Source organism: Carex rostrata, chromosome 13 (assembly GCF_964058835.1).
Source record: "Carex rostrata chromosome 13, lpCarRost1.2, whole genome shotgun sequence".
NCBI lineage: Eukaryota > Viridiplantae > Streptophyta > Magnoliopsida > Poales > Cyperaceae > Carex > Carex rostrata.
In genome coordinates, this window is record NC_135930.1 from 3,187,826 (window position 1) to 3,200,181 (window position 12,356).

General features: G+C 36.5%; 2 long non-coding RNA genes and 1 pseudogene across 3 annotated transcripts; 2 read left to right on the forward strand and 1 right to left on the reverse strand.

Moving 5' to 3' along the window:
• The first annotated feature begins 1,217 nt into the window (after positions 1 to 1,217).
• LOC144564663 (uncharacterized) lies at positions 1,218 to 2,424 on the forward strand. Its single transcript, XR_013514693.1, has 3 exons — positions 1,218 to 1,576; positions 2,160 to 2,193; positions 2,333 to 2,424. It is a non-coding gene; the product is annotated as an uncharacterized LOC144564663 (long non-coding RNA).
• A 261-nt stretch (positions 2,425 to 2,685) lies between these two features.
• LOC144564208 (uncharacterized) lies at positions 2,686 to 5,443 on the forward strand. Its single transcript, XR_013514570.1, has 5 exons — positions 2,686 to 3,019; positions 3,117 to 3,176; positions 3,600 to 3,808; positions 4,080 to 4,174; positions 4,696 to 5,443. It is a non-coding gene; the product is annotated as an uncharacterized LOC144564208 (long non-coding RNA).
• Positions 5,444 to 5,563: 120 nt separating this feature from the next.
• Positions 5,564 to 7,733, reverse strand: LOC144564206 (scarecrow-like protein 9 pseudogene; annotated as a pseudogene). The gene is made up of 2 exons (XR_013514569.1): positions 7,605 to 7,733; positions 5,564 to 7,434 (listed from the first exon to the last, which is right to left on the reverse strand). The product of XR_013514569.1 is annotated as a scarecrow-like protein 9 pseudogene (transcript).
• Between the last annotated feature and the right edge of the window lie 4,623 nt (positions 7,734 to 12,356).

A 12,356-nucleotide genomic window follows, 5' to 3' on the forward strand; every position in this document is an offset into this window, starting at 1 on the left:
ATTATGAATTATAAGCAATGTTTCGTGTGGTGGATATGTAATAGTTCATAGCTTGGACATGAACCCCACAAACTCTAATTTTGAGCAATGATATTTTTTTTGAGAAATAAATGAGGGTCTGAGTTGAGAGCAATTGTTGTATCTTTCAAAGTTCCTGTTGAGCTTCTAATGTCATGGGCTGCTTCTTAGCCTGTCTAAATTTGAGCAATGATATTAATCCAATCTGCTTGGTATGAGCAACAGAGTTGAGAGCAATTGTTGTATCTTTCAAAGTTTCTGTTGAGCATCTAACGTCATGGGTTGCTTCTTAGCCTGTCTAAGTTTAAGCAATGATATTAATCCAACGTTCAATTTCTTCTCCTCCTGCAGTTCAAAAGCGCTGAATCTGCAAACACCATCATTCCTAAGCCAGGGTACCAAGAGAGCTCCGAGTTAACAGCATTGGCACAGATTGTTCCCAGTCTGAAGAATTTAATGTCAGTTGTGATTGTAACAATGACCATATTCCTTCCCGTGGATTATTTGTGATTTTCGAAATGGTAAAAAAATAAAAGCAATGTAATAATTCCTTTGTGAAAGTGAAAATTCAGTCCGATTAGATTTTTCATAAATCAAATAATCTAGTTTCTTGAAGGATTTCACATGATAAATTAAATTTATCATAACTTCTGCAAGGGGAGAAAGCTCATGGACATTAAAAGTTGCACGAATTTGCTATTATTATGCATATCAGATAACATAGGAATTGTTGTGTCGGTGCTTAAGCATTCACTCGGCTCAAGTATCAAATTTTGTACGAACAGCTTTATGATTACACTTATCATATTCGCATGGATCTTGATACGGATCGGACGTCTGTGATCAAGTATTGGACCAAATTTAACGTCCCCACACCTTGCTTTTACCAGCTCATGAGTCGAGCTTGAGTTCGGTTCAGTGCGGTACTGGCTCGATTAATTAACGAAGTGATTTGAATTATTGATTATATTTTGATTAATCTCCGTAAATATGTACCACCCTCGGTTGATTCCATATACTCTGAGGTACCAAAATATTTCTGTTTGGATCAAGACCATCCGATCGAAATCCGGGCCAATCCGGCCGAGATGGAACGGACAGTATGCTTTAGTAGTCGTGCGATTCCGATTGGACGGTCCAGATTCAAACAGAATCATTCTGTTACCTTAGGTTATACGAATTTTTTTCTGTTACCTTAATCCACCACTCTTTTGTTCACTCGCTCATTCTCTCTCTCGCATTGCTTCTCCTCCCGATCCCAAAATCCACCTGACCACCGCAACCCGCGACTCACCGGCGAGATCTGACGCACCCGCTCTCCGCTGCCACCCGACCGCTGCTCGCATTGCGCCGACTCGTCACGCCGCGTTGCCCAACCACGCGTCGCGCTGCGCCACCCGCTCTCTACTCCGCATCTCACGGGGCCAGAACGGAGCCTCTAGCACGAGCCATCAGACCCCGACGGAAGAAAGCAAGAGAGAGACAAGAGAGAAAGAGAAGAAAGTAAAAGAGGGAGGAATCGGAAGGGAGAATGAGGCGAACGTTGGATAGTGGTTTGGTACATACAATTTTGTTTGATGTTTATTTGCATTGTATTTTAGATATTTTGTGAGTAGTGAACAATAGGCAGTACTATTCTGTGGTAATGTAGCTGTTATATGTAAAAATATCAAAGACTGATACCAGTGGTTTGGTATCTAGCCTTTTATATTCAATTTCCATTCGATTTCAATGGAAATTGGTGAGGAATGACCTCACTTTCATCTAAAAAAAAACTGTTTATTTGCAATGTTAGGTAGTGGTCTCTTGTACGTGATTTGTATGTGAAAATTGTAGTTATGTTACTCTGGAAGTATCAGTTCCTGCTCTTGTTGCTCCAAAACCTTGTATTACATTTCTTCCTTCCAATACAAACCTTTGCAAATAGGCATCTGACAAGTTTATGATGTGGTATAAGCCGTTTTATTTTATTTTTTCTTCTTTTTGATGATGACAGATACCTATTGAAATCAAAGAGTTAAAAGGGATTAGATATCAGACATAGCATCTTTTCTGGTACAGGAATGTACTAGCATTCATCATTTCAAGTAATCTCTCTGAACTACTATTGATGTTTGAATTTTGAAACTTGATTGTTGTAGGAGGATGCAGAAGCGCAGGCACCTCTTTCTGGCAGTAAGTTCTATATCTGAATTCTACGACGCACTATCAGAAATCACTTTTAACAAAAGGAGATTTTAAAATCTCTACCTTTTTTTTTTCCCTTGTGCTTATTTTCTCTCTCCCTTAGCCTATCTATCTAAATATATTGCAGGTGCTCCCATTGCAGTGACAACTTCACCCAAAAAAATCAGCTGGAAGTTAAAGTAAGAGTTTTTCCTTACAAATATCATGTATAGAACCTTTTGCTTTTAACGAGTTCAATTATGGTAATATTATTTTATTTTTATTTTTTTGCAAATATCGAGTGTCAAACGGAGAAAAAGGATTGACTATTCGGACTTTGAAAACGGTTCGGATTGACTATTCGGACTTTGAAAACGGAGAAAAAGGATTTGAAAGATAGGGTGCATTTGAACCCTCCTCTAAAAAAAATACACTTTGGATCCAAAACAAATTTTGGCTCCAAAGTTTGGATTTCGAACCACTTGGTTGCATTGTTGAACTGTTAAGTTTGGTTTTTAGGATACAATTTAGATAATATGTTTTCGTATGCATTAATATGTATACTACATCTAATGGATTAATTAAGAAATTTACGCTCTTTACTTCACAAAATGTTGAGTTAAATCTTGACATGACCAACTAGCAGATATAAATGTGATTTCTCAGTTTCTCATTTTCACTAGCAACCAGTTTTTGGTGTTCATCTCCAATACAGGCAATAATGAAGAAGCGATTCGAGAAATATAAATGTGCAGAATTTCTGGCTGTATATCTTTGGCATGGCATTCAATTTCATCTGGATTTGGATTCATGATTTTGATGACATTCTGGAGAAGTAAGTATCTTAGATATTGATATATAACTGCATTTGTTTTATGAATCACTATCTACTTTCATCGTATTTACATAACCTTTCTCTTAATTGTAAACAGAGGCTTCTTTCATGGCTATTCACTTATCACCGTTGCCATGATCATGAACCAAGCATTCAGGTTACTTTTCTTTGTTTAAAATTTCTTGGGAGGTCAGTGAACAAAAATATCATATCACCTGAGTTGACTCAAATTTTGGGTTTAGATCCGGACCATCTGATCTGCTTTAGCACGAATATTAAAGGGGCCCTGTGCATTCCATCTCGGGCCGCATTGGCTTGGCCTCTGCTTGGACAGTCCGAATCTAAACTCAAAATTTGAGTTACTTCAAAGGATCTAGACTCAGTGAACTGATTTATCCCGAAATTCATGTGCTTCTTTCCTCAAATTTCTATCTACTTCCGACTTCTCCATTGCCCCTTCCTATCTATAAAAGGAAAGTTCACTGGCTTCGAATTCATATCACCTGAGGTAATTTTGAGTTTGAATCTGGTTCATTCATTATATGCTAGCATGAATCTTAAAGGGGCCTGTGCATTACAGGCTTGGACCGGATTAGCCCGGATTCTTATTGGATGGTCCGGATTGAAACTAAAAAATTCCGTTACCTCAGAGGATGCGGTCTCATAGTGATTTAATTGAAATCAAATGTTAATAAATGCTAGTTAGTTTTAAAATCATGATATTTTTTATTTGTAGTGGGTGGGCTCGCTGTATCAGCTGTCATTAAATATGGTGACAATATTGTCAAGGTAAGATCTCTTAAAATTATATTGAATTTAAAACAACATATTAGCATTGCTGCTTTATTTAGTTATTTTGTTTTGACATAATTATTGCCACAACTTTCCGAACTTGTAAAATTTTAATTAAAAGACCTTTGTTGTCTTTTCAAAGAAACCTAGCAGGAAGTTTAATATTACTAACTCCTAAATCACCCCATGTATTCTTTGAAATCAGAAAACACTTTTGCAGTTTAGTTTTGACATTTTGGAATTTTGTCTATACTGTAAACAAATGCAGGTTTATTCTACCTCGGTTGCTATATTTCTGACGGCCTTTGTTTCTGTACATATGTTTGGGTTCACACTAACCCCGACCTTCTATATTGGTACCATGTAAGTATCTTTCTATTTTTTTTTTCACATTTTTATACATATAATGTTAACAAAGCTATTTGAGTGAGGCTATGGTACTACGCATAGCGCGGATTGGACTGTACTATGGATCAATATTTTTGTTTTCAAAATTCAAACAGTTGATGTGAACAGTTCAACATGATCTCCATATAAAAATGTACTCGCAGAGTAAATTTTACATTTTTACAATTTTACTACTTATTTAGATAGGTAGAAAATCACTACTTTTGAATGGTCTAGAATTTTTAGATCAAGTGATTTTCTACCTATCTAAAAAAATAGTAAAAATAATTCTAAAAAATGTAAAATTTGATTTACAAATACATTTTCATATAGTGATCATATTAAATGATTTAGATCAACTGTTTGGACTTTAAAAATGGAGATATTTATTCATAGTACAGGCTCAAGCTGTTTTGTAGTGTTTTTTTCTTGTTTTATATAAACAGAGTTAATAATTATGGCAATATACTGATATATTTCATAATATTTGCTTTCAGGATTGTTTCAATAGCTATATATCTACATTACGTAGGCAAACCGCAGCAACCACAGAAGTAAATTAATTATCCAAACACAGGTTTCCTTTTAGCTCAGAGAGTATTGCAAAATATCCGCATTTGTCTTTTGTTCAAATTCTATGCTAGAGTTCTCCTGATTTATACAGATTAAGGGGAATATGTTGGAAAGCAATTTGATGTAGATTTGGTTTATGTGTACAATTTTTTTTTTTTAATTTGATGCGAATTTTGGTATATGCAAATTCCATTTCAACAACTTTGTACAAGGTTTGTATTGAGCATCTTAATCAATCTATATCAAGTGTTGGTCGACAAAGATGACATGGCTGCAAAATATGAACGACACACAAAGCATTATGAAAGTCGAGGCAACATTTGTTCATTCAGTTTGATCCAACATAGGATTCAACTTCTAGTACTGAACCAGTCTCTTTTATCTTTTTTTCTGTTTGCTTTTTTTTTCTTTAATTGGAGGTTCTGTAATATATTTTTTTTGTACAACTACATATTTTTAAATTAGTTAATTTACCTAATATTTGACCATGTTAGCTGAGCCAACTTCACAAATTTATTCACCCTATAAATCAAGATTGTAAAACAAGCCAAGGCAACCAAACTAGCACTATAAAATGTTCTCACTTCAAATGTATCAATTCGGACGTTATAAAGTTATTAAAATCATCAAACCTTGCTCTCTTTTTGAATTATTTTTTTTCTTTCCAGCTTCTCTAGTGGTTTTAGTAACAGAAGTTTCAGCTTTTTTTTTTCTTTTTCTTTTTCTATCTAGTTTGCCCATCGAATTTTGTTCTGATATCATGCTGGAAATTGATGAAATTGAAACAAAGAATTCAGATGTTGTAACAACAACTCCTAAATGTTTGCTGGCTAGCTTGACATCACACACAATTTACAAAAGTCTAACTACAACCAGATATCTATAGGAACCCAGCAAACATAAAAAAAAACATATATAGTACCAGTACATTTAAACCAGAAATTTTACAAGTTACATATAAACATTAGCAGCATAACCACTTTACACTGTCTCCTTGGGTCTCCAAATCGAAATAGCATGTAATGTCTTTCCTCTCCAACCTAGAAGCAACCAACAACGCACTTCTTCAATAAAGTATCTCTTATCATGAATTTCCTTGAATTTCATCTTGCATATCTCCACTATGCTTGGGTCCACTGGTACCTGTTCAAATCCAGCCCGCAAGTTTCTCAGGTGCCAGTGTTTGTAGGTCTCTGGTCTCTCTACCCAAGCAGGTCCCTCACATGCTATCAGATTGATCACTTGACTAGCCAATATTTCTCTTTCTATCAAGTGCCTCACCATATTGTCCCGAGGAATAAATGTGTCTAGTATATCAAACATTGAGGCATAATGGGACATAACCTGCTTAAAGCGGGTGACAAAGAAGGGACTAAATATCCCATTTACAACTCCGTGGAGGAACAGATGTGGTTTAAGTTGCTGTATAAGGTTAAGAACTCGATTCCTTGGGCAATCCAAGGCAACGGTTTCATCTCCCAATTGCCTGAACCGATACATACTATTAACTATGAGCAATTCATCGTTCTCAATTTTGAGATCTTTGATGCTAATATCCTCCCATTTTGATGCTATACCATGGTACTCAAAAGGAACATTGAAACTTCTAGCATACTCCTTCAATCTCTGACCTGTTTTTTCTACCCGCTCACTTGGGCGGAATCCAGAAACAGGGAAATCTATCCCGGTGATTTTTAGTTTTACAGATGAACCCTTCTCTTCGGCCAAATCCTGGATTAAAGACGGCCATTGAAAACCAAAATCAATGCCGAAATCAATTATATGCAACTTGCATTTGCATGATTTGTTCACTGATCTGAGGATAGTATATTTAGAGACAGCATATGTGCATCTCATAAAAGGAGTTACTGTCATCAATAGGTACTGAACCTTTACAGTGTCAGAAATTGACATCCTTTTCGCAATGTATTGATTATACAACTCAGTACCGGTACCTGTTAATCGAGCCTCGAGAGCATTGGCAAGCATAAGAGCAAGTCTTTGGTTCTTATCTCCACTAGGAATAGCTTGCATTCTTATCTCTTTTATTATATTTTTGGCACCTTGGTACTCATTAGCGGCTATTGATTGAGAACAACTTACGAGAAGATCTTGAACATCGGTATATTGCTCTCGTACTTCATTCCCACCGCATGAGCTTCCTTCGCGAACAGAAGCAACCTTTCTGAAATAGTCGTCATAGTAAAGGATCACTTCATCCAGTTTTGCATCTCTAACAGGTTCCTCAGAATAAACCAGGGGAATTTTACAGCTCCGTCCCTCTAAGAGCTCGAAATTCCCATTGTGCAATTTCCTTTTGCCATTACAACCCTGATCTTCATTCTCCTTTTCACTTGAACTGTGTGGAGAAGAAAGTGAGAGTTTCTTCCGTTGAAAATCAATCATTAATTTTTCAATATTCGGGAGAAACTTCATTCCTTCCTCAACTCCTTTATTGTACCCTTCGCAAGGAGGATATTTTTGACCGATTATATCAGCAAAAAAATTCTCCATGGCCTCGAGAGCTGTCCCCTCTTTGAAAGCAATATCCTCTTTATCTATGTTTTCCTCCATGAGCATATTGCTCAAATAACTCAAGGTTGCATCCAAGGTGATACCAGAATCATTGTTTTGCTCAGATGAATCTCCCACCATGATTTAACCTGAAAATACCAAGTTCGTAAATCAAATATCATATGAAACTGCATGCCAACGCATGAACAAAATTTATGGTTTAATTTATCAGAGAAACAAAAATTTACCAAAATATTTTAATGTGCCAAAGTAAGTTAAGTGGATAAGTGACAGTCACTACTACAAAAAGATAAATCACCTTGCCTTAGTTACGCGCAACAGCAAGCAACAGGGACACAAGGAACCCTTAACGAGTTGTGAGCAAAATCGCAAACACAAAGATGAAAGAGGAGAGAAAGAGAGAAAATTGACACAGAGAGAGAGAGATTGAGACAGTGCCTCCATCTGAGAGAGAGAAATAGATAGGTCTTGACAACGCTGTCAGAGCGTTGTGCACGAGTGCGAGAGGAGTACGGTCGCGACAAAATGAGGAGACGGCGAGTTCGACAGTGGAAGAAAATTAAAGAAAAGGAAACAGAGAGAAGAGCCCAATCATTCTCTCTGCAAAAATAATCAATTCGCATCCTCTGAGATATCTCATATTTTGCGCGACTTTTCGGAAAATCTCAACCGTTCAAATACGTTCTACACGAATCTCGAAACTCAAGTAATACTGCCCCCGCGTCATCCCCGAGTAGGCACCGGACACGTAGGTCACGCAAGACCTACGTGTCGTGTGAGATATCTGATATCTTATTCAGCGCTGCATGAAGCAAACACTACTCTGTTAAAATCTTAACCCAAAAATCGGAATCCAAAAGTTAAGTAGACGGTAGAGATAGGGTCCGTATCCTCTGAGACATCTCAACTTTTGCGTGACCGACGTGTCCGGTTCCTATTCGGGGTGATTTAGGGGGTCAGAATTATGTGTGCTTTGAGATTCGTACAGAACGTATTTAAACGGTTGGGATTTACCATAAAGCCACGCAAAGTTTGAGATATCTCAGAGGATTCGAATTCGTAGGGATATGGGTCGTGGGACCCACATCTCAATTAAATATTAATGGTAATTGGTAATTGACCCTGTCAACCAGATTTATTTATTCCGATGATAAAAACATTTAACCTGCTACGTCCTACGTACAATCTAAGTTGAGTAGCCCAGCGGTTCAACTAAGTCTTGTGACGTCGGATATGAATCTAACGGTACGGAAATAATCAGATTTTTCCAATACTTGCTATCCAGTTGTAGAGGAACCGACTTTGTCCGTAGTCTTATTAAATTCAGGTCATTTTCTATTTGATTATTTTGCCCCCAATCTGCTTCGGTAGCTTCCTCACGAAAGAGGCCATACATATACTATGTATGTAGCTTTCAATCTGCTATCAAGAACAGGTCAGTGTCTGTGTTTTCCAATAAATGAAAAAGGCTCATAAGTTTTGGTGTTTACTGGGCGGACCCAATATGGAACCAAGGGGGGCGGCTAAAAAAGTTAATTAGTTTTGGTGTTTACAGGCGGACCCAGTATAGAACTAGGGGGACAACTATCAAGTGTCTCTTTTGAATTTTGAGTTTTAGTGATAATTTATTGGTACCGATTTACTTTGTCTTTTCTTGAAGAAAAATTTGCCCCCCCCCCCCCCCCCTGCGCCCCAGCTGATTTTGATTTGTAATTCGAGTTAAATTTATTGCCAAAATAAAAATATTTTTTTTGAATTATAATTGGTAATTAAAATTAAAAGTTAAAACATCAGAAATTATAAGTCAGGGTATTGAAAAATATAAATCAAAACATTATTTTTTTTTTTATCGAGTACCCAATTAGTTAATGAGTTTAAATCTGAAGCTATTTAAACCTGATTTGATATTATTATTTTTTGCCTCCCCCCCCCCCCCCCCCCCCCCAACACACACACACAAAAATCATGGGTCCGCCCCTGGATGTTTATCAGTGACCAATAGATAGACGCTGACATCATCGTGTTTAACCAGCATAAGCGGATCTATAATTTTCATCGGAGAAGGGCAAAAAGATAATATATTGGATTTGAATAGTTAATCAGATTCAAACACATTAGCTAATTAGGTACTAGATAAAAACTAATGTCCTAATTTCTAATTTTTAATACTCTAACTTCTAATTCTAATTATCAATTAAAATTCAAAAAAATTATTATAATTTTAACCCTAAATTTAATATTAATTACAAATCAAAAATCCAGAGGGGTCAAAGTCAATCTAAATCTATAAATTTGTATAAAATTTCAAAATCTAGAGAAACCCAGTTGTCCACACCTCCAACTAAGTTAGATCTGCCCCTGATAATAGCTTTCAATGACCACTCTTTGGATGTTGTAGATTCTTTGATGACGTCAACAAAATCATCAGTGAGCAAAATAAATCGGACTTTGAAAATTCAACAATGAGTGACAACATTCAGTAACCGATGACGTCATCACTCGATCAAGAGCGATGATGACTACTGCAACCGATTTCCCTAATTTTTGAAGCCCGAATTTGTTGTAGTGCACAAAAGAGATCATGCTATGTTTGTAGCTTTCAATATGCTATCAAGAAGAGGTAGTGTCTCTGTTTTCAAATAAATGGACCAAAAAATAATTCGATCTTCAACATAAGTAATTTGTACCAAATACTAACAATTTTCATTTTTTTTTTTAAAAAAAGATGTTTTACTATTTCAAATTTTAATATTTATGAAAGATCTGTCATTCGAATTTTGAATCTACGACATACCACATCCAAGATATTATCAATACATTAATTTTGGATGGGTGTTACTGTTCATTCTACAGTAACACCCCTCTTTCCAACCTTCTGATGCAACACTGAGGGATCAGATTATTTTATGCTCTCGTCATCTCACGTCATCAACCAAATTTCCCTTCTCTTCGTGGATAACAACACTCTTTGTGCTACCTGTCGTCTCTCAATTCTTCACGCTCGCCACGTGTTACTTAGTTGCTACGTGTTTCTCTCCCTGACCTCCCCTCCCGCTTTCTTCTGTTCTATCTTCCCGATCTTGGAAACAGCCGCTTCAATTTCTCCAGCCTCCTCCATTTCTCCCCCTTCCTTTCTCGTCCTACAACAACGGCTACTTACATTTGAACTGATCCGCGCCTCCAATTTCGGTGGTCTCCGTTTGACTCGTCCGGTAAGATTATTTCTAATTCCACCATTAATTTCATTTCGCAATTTCTATTCTCCTCCAAAAGTTCTTACCAAATCTTCCATATAGCTAATTTGTGGTACATTTTCATTTCCTGCGTTTTCCCCAATTAGAGGTTTAAACAGAAGAATATTATACAGCACCCACAAAATTAGAAGTGCGTTCTCCATTGCAATTGGGCAGAAGCCTCCATCGCGACTGTGCGGCGCTGCTTGCTCAATGTTACAAAGGTAATTAAGCACCAACCTAATCAGTAGTGAGCTATTACCCATTACATGCACATAACAGGCCTCACCAACAAAAAACTTTTATTTGAGTATTCTTCATTTTTCTCCCCCTTTTTTAGTTGTTTGTCTCACTTAACCTTACAGTTACCATTGGGACTAACATAGTACATTTATTTCTTAAGGTAGTCGTGGGTTGTCGAATTTGGTTGGAAGTTCTTTTGTTATGTTTTTATTTACACATCATGTATGACTGGAATCGATTACTTTCGATCGCAACTTAGTAATTACAAATATCTATGCAATGAGATATGGGGGATGTAACAACAATATAGAGGTTAACATATAGAAGACATTAGTGTCGGGGACAAAATCAGCCTCCAATTTCTAAATGCAAACCAGCCTCTTTTCCTTGGGTACTAATTCATGATTTGTCATGTACAGAGTAATATCTTGAGTTCTCAATATATTTTTTTCTATGCAAAATGCTCTTCAGTTCCTCAAAAAATGGACCACTCAACACCTGATATTAGATAAATGCTTCAGTTTGATTCGATAATATAGCACCATGTAAATGCTTTAGTTTGATATTAAATAAATGCTTCAGTTCGAAACATCCCACTTTACAATAATATCACCGTGTAAGCATTTATCGAAACAAACTTAAGCATTCTGTACCCGACACTAATATTCGTTAGATGCTTACACTTGATATTTCTGTAATGAGATATGGGATGTTTTCAACGGATATATGCTTCAATAAATTTCGGTAGTTTGGCTTACATGGTGAAAAAACGAATATATACTTCAATAAATTTCAATATTCCTTGGTTATGAAATTGGAAAAAACAAAATTAGTTCAGAAGACATGTCGGTATTTTGATAATTTCTCCTATGTGTGAATTTATGCTCATTTTGTAATTTGGAATAAATTATGATTTTTGTTACAACCAACTGAAGAGATTGGAAGCTACCACTGCATGCACTTGACAGCTCCGATTCCAGGTTCATAAAGTGGACATCTCACTTCTTTTCTGCTTTATTTTTCCTTTGGTTAATTTCCTCTCCACCTCCTTACAGTTCCATTTTCTTATTTCAATCCATGCACTTTTTAATTTCCGCTCTCTCCAGGTCTAAATCATTTAGAGAAGCTCTAAGGAGCCACGAGGAGGATGTGCTGACCGGGTACTTAGGCTTCAAGAAGACTATGCTGGTATATTTATAGCCTTGAATGGCTTAGTGTATTGTGCCTTTGCACTGTTTAAACCATATGTATCTTGCTCATGTCTGAAACTTACTGATGTATTTTACTCTTAGTACCCAATGGAGAGAGCTTATGGACAACTGCTACAGGAAAAAAACTAAATGCCCATTTTGCATCAGTCTATTTGTCATTTCAGTTCTCCAACTACACCCCTTATCTTACTGCTTTCCGAATTTCTATTTTTTTTCCAAAAATTCCTGGTTCTTCTCATCTCCTACAAAGCATGGTAATTTTGCACTGTAATATGCTGTCTGTTAGTTCATGTTACTCTAATTTACTAGTAACAATAATGTGTTACAGAACATTGCAATTAGTTGACACAAAAGCCGTTTCCA